The following is a 13,309-nucleotide window of genomic DNA, read 5'->3' as shown; positions in this document are numbered from 1 at the left end:
TTTATATTAATCCACCACAAGCTTTTTCCCATTGAATGTTTCACCTTTTCCATTCATCAGCTTGAAAACAGCAAGTCCAACTATTTTCTCTATTTTCATTTTTTAAACAACTACTTGATGTTTCATTTTCTATATGTGCTTTCCATCAAAGTGCAAAGATCACTTTTAAGTTTTAAGTTATATAATTTGCTTTCAACTTATAACATAATTTGCTTTCTACTTTTTTTTTTCTTTCATGACACCTTTGTAGAAACAACTTTGAGTTGGAGTAGGAATATAAATTGTATCTTTTAATAGAGTTTGGCAGACTTTTATGTGCTTTTTTTGTGTGCTTTTTTTTGTACTAATCTTTGTAGAAATCACTAAATTTACAGCTTAATATGTTAATTGTCTTTTTGGTGATGACAAAAAACCTTCGACATCTTCAGCTTCAGTATCACTGCTGGAGCACTGCTTTTCAGTTTCTAAATTATCTCCTTCACTAGCTAATTCAACTAAATCTTGGTCTTAGTTATTTCTTTATCAACACTAGTTTCTTGGATGAATACCTTCAGTATCTTCAAGTGTGGTACAATATCCAGCACTTTCATTTATTGACATTTGCAGACCATAAAATTCTTTACCTTCCTGAAACAACCTTTATTATCAGATATGTTAAACAATTGGGTAAAGTTTTAGGTTCCGGTTTTTCAACTTTTTTAAAGTTTTAGTACATTTTCTATTTTTCTTTCTGCCGCCGGTTTCCCTTGCAGAATTTGAATATTCAGCTTTCTCCATAGTAGTTCACCTTCTTTAGCCACAATTACAATTCTCTTCTTTCTGCTTGTTACATTTAATGACAAACTTTTAAATCGATTAATGATATACTGTTCTGTTGGCATTTTATTCATTTCAACCAATACTTTTAAATGCAGTACATCTTCTTGAAGTCTTAGCTTTTTCAAACCTCACTAAATTTGATTTCCAAACTTTCTTATTTTTATGTAAAACAAGGCCATTTTTAGCCATTTTTGTATGTCTATAATGTAATTTATAACTCAAAAAGATAACACTAAAAAGATTGAAAAAAATATTTTCAGCTTGGGGATGGTCTTTTTCAATAATTAACTAAAAAAACTTTTTTCTGTTTATGAATACAAGCAGAAGTAAAAAAAGGTTCAAAACAGCTTTAATTTGTTGCAAAAAAGAATGGCTGATATAGCGTCTATTTTGAAATAAGAATGCAGGTAATTTCTACTTTGATTTGAAACATTTAAAAAAGCTTTTAAGACAGATTGTCCAACTATAACAATGCTATTTAGAAAATTATTGTTGCTTCCACGCAGTTCTAATCCGTATAACAACGTTGAAACAGCTAAGGCAAAAGCGAAGTCCATTTCTTATAAGAGCTCTTGCAACAGATAATAATTTCGTTACATGTTCAGTGATATTTGCTTTTTGGAGTGTTGTTATCATATTTTTGTTCTTATTGTCCTAAAGGAAACCAAGATGTTTTAGATTGCTTTAAGACTTGATAGGAGCACCGTTAATATAAATAAGGCTATTTGCAATAGAACTTATTCCAGATATTAAAAATTCAGTTTTTTCTGTATTCAGTTTAATAAAGTTCGATATTCCATACTTTTGAACAATGTTAGTAAGACTCCAAAGACCAGATATAGTGGAACCTTGTAAAACTATATTATCAGCATACGCAATGACACCTGTGTATAACCCATTTATTGAAGTTACAACTTTTGATTCTGAAACTATTTTCTCTAGAAAATTTTCAGTGTAGATATTGTAGAGATGAGGCGACAGTATGCGTTGCGTAATTTACGGACGATCCCTTACTGACGATTATTAGTTAACTGACGTCAAATAAAATTGTTTAAATTTTTGATTTGATTTGCAAAAATCAGGTAACATATTTATTTTGAAATTACTATTTTAATTGTTTAAATTGTTATTTTTATTTAACAAATTTTAATTTTAGCAAAATTTGTAAAATTTTATCACTAAAGCTTGATATATTTTAATTAATTTAAAATGTTAAATATTATATCTTAATTAATATTAATAATCTTAATAAAATATTAATTTAAAATATTGAATACTATATCTTGTATAAAGGCTACATGTGTATGCAGTAGCTATGTTGAGGGCTACAGGCTATATGGGAGCTATGTAGTACCTACATAGCAGATGATTTAGTAGCATTCTGTTTAATAGCTATCTATTGGGCGGGTAGCACGTGGATTAGGTAGTATCTATGTAATCAACATTCCTGATTTGTTTTTATGGATCGAACAGCCTCTGGTTTTTATGGGTCGACCATTTTAACGTTTTCATTCTAAAGGCTGGTCGATCAAATAAAGCTTAAAAACATTTACATTATATTAGTAATATAATTACTATCTTAATAGTATTACTGTAATTTAATGTTTAACGCGCTTAGTACCTGTTTAATTGTTAGTTAATTACAATAGTTATTAGTTATAATAATTAGGTAGTTACAATAGTTACAATTGTTATAACGAGTTTGATTGGCTAAAATAGAATCTGCTAACGTGTAATTGGCTATTTATGAAAATCTAATTTAATGCGCTTAGTGACTATTATTAGTTAACTGACGTCAAATTAAATTGTTTTAAATTTTTGATTTGAAATCGCAAAAATCAGGTATATATTTAATTTGAAATTACTATTTTAATTGTTTAAATTGTTTTTTTTATTTTACAAACTTTGATTTTATATCAAGTTTATCTTTAAAGCTTGATATATTTTAATTAAATTTATTCTAAATATTGAATATTACATCTTATATAAAGGGCTACATGCCTAAACAGTAGCTATGTTGCGGGCCACACGTTATGTGGTAGCTATGTGGTACCTATATAGAAAGTAGTGTAGTAGCATTCTGTTTATTAGCTATGTATTGGACGAATAGCCCGTGGGCTATGTAGTACCTATGTAATCAACATTCCTGATTGGTTTTTATGGATCGACAAGCCTTTAGAATGAAAACATTCAAATATAATTGTTTGATAGCTGAAACCAGCAGTATGAGTGTTTCATCTGCTACAGCCACATGGGCTGAAAATTCATAATACCCAAAAATGTCTTAGATGCAATTTACAACAACTTTCTATTTTATGTCTGCAACAACAACATTTCATTTGGTAGGAAAGTCATTTTTTTTGCGAGAGATGCATTGTGCAAAGTACTGATTAAATTGATATGGTCGACTCTAATAAAAGAAGCAACTCTCCTATTCAGTTTTTGAACAACTTTGTTTCTACAGTTGTACCACTTCATTGCTTAAAATTTAAAATCGGTTGTGTAATTATGTTGTTTAAAAACTTATTAAAACTTGCAATGCCAAGGTACTCGAATGAAAGTTTGCGCTCTTCAAAACAATTTTATTTATGCAGAGGTTTTATGAGTTGAAGGCCTCAACGGAAGAACGATCAGTGTCACAAATTTAACTTTTTTGTTGTAGCCCTGGGTTCATACTTTATTTACCTGAAGTGACTAATCGAAAAATAATTCGAGTTTTGAGTTATGAGAATTTTAAAAAACACCACACATAGGCAGAACAATTAGAGTATCATGTTTACAGCAACAAAACGATCAAGCTAGTTATTAGCTGGCTTATTTTTTATCACATGACATGTGGTAACCGATCCCACGCTGTTTTAGTTAGACGGCTTTAAAGATGACGGAAAGCAGCACTGATCTCCCGGTCATTAGTGACAAACCAATAAAAAGAAAAAAGAATTTTACTCATAAGGAACAGCTGAAATTTACACGCATATCAAGTCATGAAAAAGTGGAAGGTTGCAAATGCAAAATGAAATGTTTTGAAGCGATTACTAAAAAAGAAAAAGACGGTCTACTCAATCAATTTAACTCGATTAGTAGCAAAGATGCGCGAGACTCGCATCTTACTTTGTTTGTTTAGGTGAAAAATCTTTTTTCTACCCATCTCGAATAACAATAAGTAAATACAAGACCTTCGGTTATTGTTCCATTGCATAATAAGTCAACTTCAGCATTTGCAAGTCTTAGTATTTTTTTGCAATGCTGTATTGAACTAGAAATTTTATTCGAGCCGTGCGAAAAATGTTGAACTGTGTTTGCTCTCTCTCTCTCTCTCTCTCTCTCTCTCTCTCTCTCTCTCTCTCTCTCTCTCTCTCTCTCTCTCTCTTCTTCTCTATCTCTCTATCTCTCTCTCTAAAATCGTATTCAAGTTTAGAATAAGAAAAAGGTTGGCCAGTGTTTTTCAAATTATCTTAGATGTGTGTGGAGCATTTTCAGGTGATTTGTTGAGTAATATATGTGTATTAGGTCAGGGTAAAAATGGATGAAAAAATTTATTTATTTTTAAAGATTTTATTATTTGATATAGCAGCATTAGCATATTTTCCATATTCTAGATTATTACTATTCTAGGATCCTGTGAAATAGTATAAATATATGTTCATTAATCAACAAAGGCACGCTCCATCTCAGGCAGATTTATTTTATTAGCGACATCGTGTTATAGCCTAGGCTTACGTGTACTGTGAACTTTGTATATTATTGTAAATTAAATTTGGTATAGCTGTTATTCTTTTTAGTTAAATGATAAACTTTCTGTTATCGTATTCGACTTTGATCATTTATTTAATACACATTTATCTGTGTTGTGGCTGTGTTTACGAGCCATTTTAAAACTAATTAAAATTAATAACGCGGTCATAATAGATTAAACATAATTTTGTCACACAAATAATATTAATTGTAGAGCTAAAACAATGCCTTTTCTTAGTTATCTGGCATTAATTTTGTAAACATCTTTCAAAATAATAATAACATCGAAAAAAAAAAAAAATACTGCACACTAATTGCTCTTGATTCTTGAAAACAAGTGAACTAATTTTTATTTAAAGGTGAAAGCATTGGAGAGGCAAGGACTGCGCAAAGATGAAGACAATGCCAAATTCAGGAACTTCTGCTATGAATACAAGGTCCTGTTTATTCAAGCTGGTGTGCCATTTGAAGCAAGAGTGTGTCACAAAGCATTCATTGTTCTGTTGGGAATAGCAAACAGGAGGATTCAAACTATAAAATCTGCTCTGTCAAAGACTGGTAAGCTTCATTTTATTTGTTATAAATCTATGTGTCGCAAAGGTTGTGAAATAATGCTAAGTGATTGGTTACTCGTTTACATTTTTTTTAAATTGTAACTTAAAAACAAAAATTATGTAGACTTATGCTGTGTTGGTTTTTCAAATAATAATACTATTTAAATATTGTTGGTTTATTTGTTTTACCACGGACGTCCACCTGTAGACATGAGAGGGAGACATTAAAATCAACCTCATCGACTAAGAGTCGATGCTAGAAGAGTTGCAAGCAGTGATTGATCATATCCGGTCCTTCCGTGGCAGAAAGTCACACTATGCCATGGGTGCTACAAGGAAAATATGCTTGCCAGAGGACTTGATTGTTGGAAAGATGCATCAAATGTTTGTAAACTCTTGCCCTGCTTGTGAATTTTCTTATGAAATATATAGATATATCTTCAACACTACATTTAATATTCAATTTGGATATCCAATGAAAGATGCATGTAATGTCTGTGATGAGCTGAAGCAGAAGATGTCACATGCAGAGTCAGAAAACAACCCAAAAAGTGACAGAATGAAGCAAGAACTGGAACTTAATCAAAGTAAAGCTGCAACTTTCTACAAAAGAAAACGTGAGGTGAAAAATCTTACCAGGATAGATAATTCTACAGAGGCAGTCGTTTTAGATTTTCAGAAAAATCTATGCCCAACAAAACATCCAATGATGTTTATTACAAACTATTGTATGGTTTTTTTATAAACAAGATGTTTATGAAAAAACTATGCAATCCTGTGAACCAGAAATTCTACAACAATTTTTCAGATGTTGGACCCTCTGATTGTGAAGATGGTTCTTCAACAGACACGTCATATTATACTGATGATTGAATCAATCAGTCTATAATTATGAAGTTATTGCAACATAATCATTAGTTTTTATTATTTTCTTCCTTTCCTTTTCCTCCTGATCGTTCTTTCGTTGAGGCCTTTGGTTGTTTCTGGTGATAAACGGGTATTTTTTTATCGAGTGTATATAAAAAAATTGCGTTTCTTTTATCGTCAACTATTTAAAACTTTGTTTTTCAAAAGTGATAAACATCTTATTCAATAGATGGGATGTTTATCACTTTTATAGTCGTTGCTCCAAGATATTTGCCTTTTGAACGCGTCCCCTGCGTTGCATAGGCAGGTAAATTTTTGAAATTCTTTGGATTTTTTTATTTCGAAAATTTATAGTTTGCAAGCACAAGTTGCATTTTTGTTGACTTTAGATATCAATTGTACTTTTTATTTATCATTTATACTTTTTATTTATTTGAACATTAATTTATTGCATTATTTAACCAAATTAGTAAGAAACTCATAAATTGCATGTTTTTTATTAGTACTAATATTGTCTTTTTTTTTTTTGATTTTATTTAAGTGCCCCAAGAAGTTCTTACGGTCTTATCACAGAGCACCGCGGATGAGCATTTAATGGGAAGTTCGCGCCTCCTTCCTAACCGATGTCGCAAAGCGGTCAAATTAAAAATCTCTAATGAGGTTAAGATTATTATTTTCTACAATTTTCTGTAACTTTTTTAAAACAAATTAAGGATATGTGGGAGTTGTGAATCAGACCTATTTTGATCCGTTTTACGGGGCCGGACTTTCTAGTTATAGTTTAATATATATCTTATAGTAATGCTAATCTCAGGCCTGTAACCAGACTTTTTTTTAGGAGAGTGACAAACCTTTTTCGGTGGCCCACTGTTTTTTGATAAATAAGGGCGCCAATCAGGGTTGTTGTAACACAAATACGAATTTTTACCCAATTTTTGATACATATCAGTAAATACGAATGCTAATAAATTCAGTAAAAATAAAACGCTGGAAAAAAGTACCTTATTTTTATGCATTAAGACAAAAGTAAAACCTTGTGTACTGCAATGTATTTCTTTTATAACTGCACCATATTCAATTTTTTAAACCAGTTCTAAACAACTATTGGTTAACGTTAGAAAAAAAAAACTTAAAGCTTTCATGCATTAATGCTGCTATGCAATAAAATTTAATTGTCATTTCTGTAAACTATTGTGATTTTATAGTTCACAGAACTAAGAATTTTAAAAAACCCTGAGGCAGCACTACTCTAAATGAAAAAAAAAGCAAAACCATAAATTTAGTAAAGTGTTAAAACCGGCCCATTTTTCAAAAGAGGGTGACAGCCAACCTATGTAACCCCTTCCCCTAGTTATGGGCCTCAATAATCTTAATATTAATACTCCAATTTAACGTTTAATGCACTTTGTTACTGTGTAATGCGCTTAGTTACTTAGGTTATAACGAATTTAAATGGCTAAAAAGAATACGGTAAACGTGTAATTAGCTATTTTGAAAAGTCTAATTTAATGCGCTTAGTTAAAAGAATTAAGATTTGTTCTCTTGGGCAGTTTATTGACGTCAAATTTAACTCTTTAAACGAGAACGAATCTGGTATCAGGTATAATATAACTTAAAATTAATATTTTACTTTATTATTCATTTTTTAAATTTATTGTGTTCTTTGTATCTAAAATAATAATTCCATTTTTAAATTTAATTATAACTTAAAACTAATTTCTTTTTTATTAAACTGTTTGTAAGTTAATTTAATGCGCTTAGTTACTGCTTAATGCGCTTAGTTACAATTGTTAGTTTTTCCCGCGAGGTTCTTTAACTAAACCGTGATCAGTTAACATTGTCTTAAATTTTTATATTGATCAGGATTTTATTTATATTTGACTGTCTGCATTTGTATACCATGGCCTACTATAATTACACGGCCTGATATGTTGCATTTTCCGTAAAAGATTAAGAGGCCCGTTTTTTTCACGGCTTATTTTCTATTATGAGACGATTAACAATATTTAATAATTAAAACGATGCGGTTATAGCAATTATTATATCAAAGTTTGGTTTATGCTTTCATATTCATGTAATATGTATTTCTGATTATAATCTGACTGATTGTCTGCTTCATAATAATCCATTAGAGAGTGGAATAATGAAGTAGACACACTGACAGTCTACTTAGTATATCATATATAGTCGAACTGCTTTTTTATGCAATGTTATTTAAGTGGAGATAATTTCAATAATAAATGTAAGAAATCTCAATATTATTGTAGTTTTTGAAAAAAAATTTTAGTCATAAAAATGGTTAATAAATGTGTTGTCACAAACTGTAAAACTGGTTACTCTACTGGTCCAAAAAAGTTTACAATTAGCGAAAGCGATGGATATATTTTGTCAATAGAAAAGATTGGGTTCCAACTAAATACTCTGCTATTTGTGTTGATCATTTCGAGGATAAATTTATCAAATATGGGAAAAGAGGCACCATAAAATGGGATCTCCAACTTGTTCCAACTATTCACACAGATAAAATAAGTAGTTAGTAAAATTTAAGGGTGCCAAAGTTGCCTAGAAAAAAACCAACTTTAAGGTACTTGGGAAAAAATGGGTTCAGTGATTTTCAAAATGTTAATAAAATAATTAGTCTTGATTCGTTAACAGAACAGCATAGTCCACCAGGATTTACATTTAAGCAACTTCATGATAGTGTTGTTTACTAAAAACTCTGTTTTGATGAAATATCAGGTATACCAACTGTGTTTGAGTCAATAACAGTTAATAAAGATCTTAATGTTTCATTGTATTATAAAGGATATCGTATTTCTTTACCTGAATGGTTTTGCAGTGGTCATAATTGCAAATTAACAAACTATAGTATGATTGAAAATTTTCCTGCCCATATACGAAATAAAGCTGATGTTTTTAATTCAATTTTGACCGAGTTAAATAAAATAAGATACTATTCTCCACAAGGAAGTCCTCCATATTCTACTTCCGTTATACGTTATGCACTAATTTTATGTCATACTTCAGCACAGTCATATAAGTTATTGTTAGAACAATTGCCCTTACCATCTTTTAGTTTATTAAGAAAAATTCAAAGTGGTGATATAAATGCGTTTAAGGCTATAAAAATTTTGTTACAAAAAAGTTGTGTATCAAGTGACTGTGTGCTTCTTGTGGATAAAATGTATTTGCAAAAAGCAGCCCAATATCAAAGTGGTAAATATGTTGGTGAAGATTCAGAAAATCTTTATAAAGGTATTGTTGTTTTTATGATTGTTGGGCTTCAAAAATCTATTTCTCATGTTGTGAGATCGTCACCAATCTGGATTTAAAGCAAGAGCTATTGTTGCAGATAATCATTCTACCGATATTAATGCATTTTCAGAGTTTCATAAAGCATATACTGGAGATGGAAAATTATTTACATGTCATCCAGTTTATTATGGAGTATTAAAAGCATACTTATCATTCGATATAATCCATTTAATAAAAAATGTTAGAAATATGTTTATTCATCACACTTAATTCAAAGCAGAAATTTAATAAATCCAATTAACTTGGCAATGCTGCTGTGAAGGGTGATAACAAACCCACATTTTGTAGAGAAGTTACAAATTGGATTGATATTTGGTCAAAATGTGATTATTTTACATTTACCAAACAAACTTCTCTCGCTCTTATTACAACATTACGGGCAACTGCATCTTTTATCGATGGTTTGCTTGAAGTAGACCATACATATGCTCTTCTTCCAGGTTACAAAGTGATCCTGTCTATACTTACTAAAGCTACGTTTTAGTAAGTATAGACAAATGTGTGATGGCAGATTTCTAGTAAGTTTTTTAGAAGTATGCAATAGTGAAAAAAATTTGGCAGTAAGAAGTCTACTAAAAGAAGATATTAATTTCTGGGAAGAAAATATTTATCAGACATTTAATAATTCTAGTTTAAAAAATATTATGCAAGAAATTGCTTTGTTGTCTACAGAGATTTTAGAGTGTCAGCTTTCTGAAATCAAATAACAGACCAAGATATTCTTAATAATAAATACCTGAAAATGTTATCCAGAGGTGGAGTCATATTTCCAATTCAACCTCTGTCTGATTTTATTTGTCATCTTTTTAGTATTCTAGATGTCATATCTCCTATTTTAATCAAACATTGCAGTTATTCTTTTTCAATTAAAAGTTTTGCAGAACAAATTTTTAAAACTTATTACAGCAGTGTTGATTTTATTGTGACAATCATCAAGAGTTGGAAATAAAATATGGATCTCGTACTGTTATAAATTTTATTATAAATTAAATTTTGTTATAATCTTTTATTATAATTTGAATATTTGAATTGTGACGTTGTTAAATCGACGGCGCCCAAAAGTTTGTAATAAAATTTAAAAAATTACATATCTACAGTAAAAAGTACAACTTTTCAAAGAAAATAATAAACCAGGCGCCTTTTTTTTGTTTGCGCCCCTAGACGGTTGCCTAGATTTGCTTTATGACAAATGCACCTCTGTGTGTGTATGTATATATATATATATATATATATATATATATATATATATATATATATATATATATATATATATATATATATATATGGATTTCAATAAATCTTGAATTAAAGTACAATAATTTTGAAATAATCTAGAAAACGTTTATAAATGGGTTTAACTTTTATTTTTTAATTTATTGTTAAACTGATGAGTTAAATTGTAGAGGTTGGTAAAAATAATAAGAAAAAAATAATAAACGTCCTTCCAGTTTTTTAAGCACCTAAGAGTATGTTATAAATATGTTGTTATTTTTTACCTTGAGAATTAGTACTTAAATCTAACTTTACTTAGTCTCTCATGATTTGATTTAGTTTTTTTTTTTTTAAATAACAGTGGTTTACTAAAGTTACTTATTTTAGTCTTTTCTTCACTTTAAAGTAGTAGTAAGAAATTTTATAAAAAAGATATCACAAGATTTTTTATGTTTATTTGTTACAAACAGTATTAATACTACTGGTAATATGCTTCATAATAATAGCGAAATTGAAATAAATGATGTTGGGCTTGAAGAAGATATTAGTGTAAATGCTAAGAGACAACTTTAAAATAATCGTCGAAATGAAAGAGATAGATTAAGCCAAAATTAAATTAATCGTTGTCAAAATGTATGAAATGCTGCTTGGCGAGCAGAAATTAATTTGAACCCTAATGAGGGTTATGTGGTTAGAGGAGTTAACAGTAACCGTCGTCATAAATTATGAGATGGAGCTAGGCGAGATGAAGTTAATCATCTGCAAAATGTAAAAAATGCTACTCGACAAGCAGAAATTAATTTAAACCCTTCATGAGGATAATGTGTTTAGGCAACTTAATAATAACTATCGGTGAATTGAGAGAAATGGAGCTAGGTGAGATAAAATAATCATGAAATTAATCTACAAAGTGCATGAAATGAGCTGCATACAGAGACAAGAAAGAATGCATTGTATTTCAAGAAGTAATAATATTCCAGTTTATAATTTTTATCGAGAACTGAACCAGATCTGTCAGCGTTTTGATGCAAAAAAAATTCCTGATAAAACACATTCTCTATGTTGCTATAATGGAAATATAGTTTTGCCTCCACTTTCATCACTTCCGTAAGCAAAATAAGTTTTTATACAGGGAGTTATGTAGATTATAGTTCTAATATGAATTTTTAAAAATATTTGAAATTATAAAGCGTGTGTGTCTTTCTTTTGTTTATTTACAGCTAAACAACTTACAGCTAAAACTTGACCACATGTTCTAAATAAACTTTGTTTATTTAGAACATGTGGTCAAGTTTTTCATTATGTAGATAATCTTAGGCCAGATCAAGATATTATTGTCAACTGTATATATATATGACCCACTTGCAGCAGTAAATTTTATAATGCAACAATGTGGCAATAAAAGGTCATCCTCTAAAAATTATATCAAGTATGTCAGCCAACTTATATTCTATGGTTTACCCTCTTTTTTTCCAAAAGGTGATGGTGGTTTGTAAAATCAAATCATTTCAGCAATATGCTGTTGATGCATGTGTCACAATTGAAGGGCAACGTCTTGCTTTCATCAGAAATACCAAAACATATTTAGAAGCAAGCAGTATAATGCCTTACATGAACATGTAAACAATCTAGGAAGTGATCCTAATGTTTGACCCAGGGTGTGTTGTAGTTTTGCCGTCAACTTATGTAGAAAGCTCTAGAACTTTAAAAGAAAACCTTCAAGATGCTATGGCTATACTTAAAAAGTATGGTAAACCAGATCTTTTTATTACCTTTATCTGCAACCCCAAATAGCGCGAGGTTACTGAAAATTTATATCCAGGACAGACTACAAATGATAGACCTGACTTAGTTACTAGAGTATTTAAACTCAAGTTAAATAATCTCCTAAATGATATTTTCAAGCATGGTGTATTAGGAAAAGTTGTAACTCAGGTTCAGGTTATTGAATTTCAAAAGTGTGGTCACATGTTCCTGTTTTACTTCATTTTACAAATGATCATAGGCTGGGTTATGCAATGGCGCTCGAATGAAAGTTTATTCTCTTTAAAATAATTGTGTTGATGCAGAGGTTTTGATACCTGTTTCTGGTGGTGCACGGGTCTTTGTTCCTCGAATTCAGTTGGCTCAATCAGGTTCTAAATTACTTTTTGTTCTGAAAAGTCATTTCCTTTCAGATTGGCTTATTCAATGACAGTTAATAAAAGTCAAAGTCAAACTTTTAATAGTGTAGGTGTGCATCTAAAAAAACTATGTTTCTCTCATAGCAATGTTTGATGTTTTAATTTTTTTTTTCAATTTATAATTTCCCACTACTATGGAGTTATGTAGTTTTTTAAATACATTTTAAATCGTCCTTATCAGTAATAAATACTTTTAATTATTATAATATGGTTTTCTTTATATTAGGCTTTGCTAGGCCTTATTCCTGCAAATAGCGGCTGTTATAACTGATTTTGAAAAGTACGTTCAATACAAAAGTTGTATTTTGTTGTATAAGTTGTCTTCAATCTTAATTGTTTTCTACGAAAATAGACAAATATTGTGCTTTATTTGTTTTTTGTTGTTTTGTTGTTGTTATTTTACTAAGTATTTAACTATATATCATATAAATAAAGATAAAAAAATATTATATATATATTTTAAATAAAGTTATTCTAAAGATATATAAATTTAAGACTTGATGTTTTTATGAATTTGTTGAAAGATTTTAAATATATATTTACGGAGATATATCTGTTTTCTAATCTTTCACCCCATCACCTAAACAAAAATATTTTTATTTTGATACAAATACTTTTTGCTAA

The sequence above is a fragment of the Hydra vulgaris genome, chromosome 02 (assembly GCF_038396675.1).
Source record: "Hydra vulgaris chromosome 02, alternate assembly HydraT2T_AEP".
NCBI classification, from domain to species: domain Eukaryota; kingdom Metazoa; phylum Cnidaria; class Hydrozoa; order Anthoathecata; family Hydridae; genus Hydra; species Hydra vulgaris.
Note: the sequence above shows the minus strand (reverse complement) of the source record.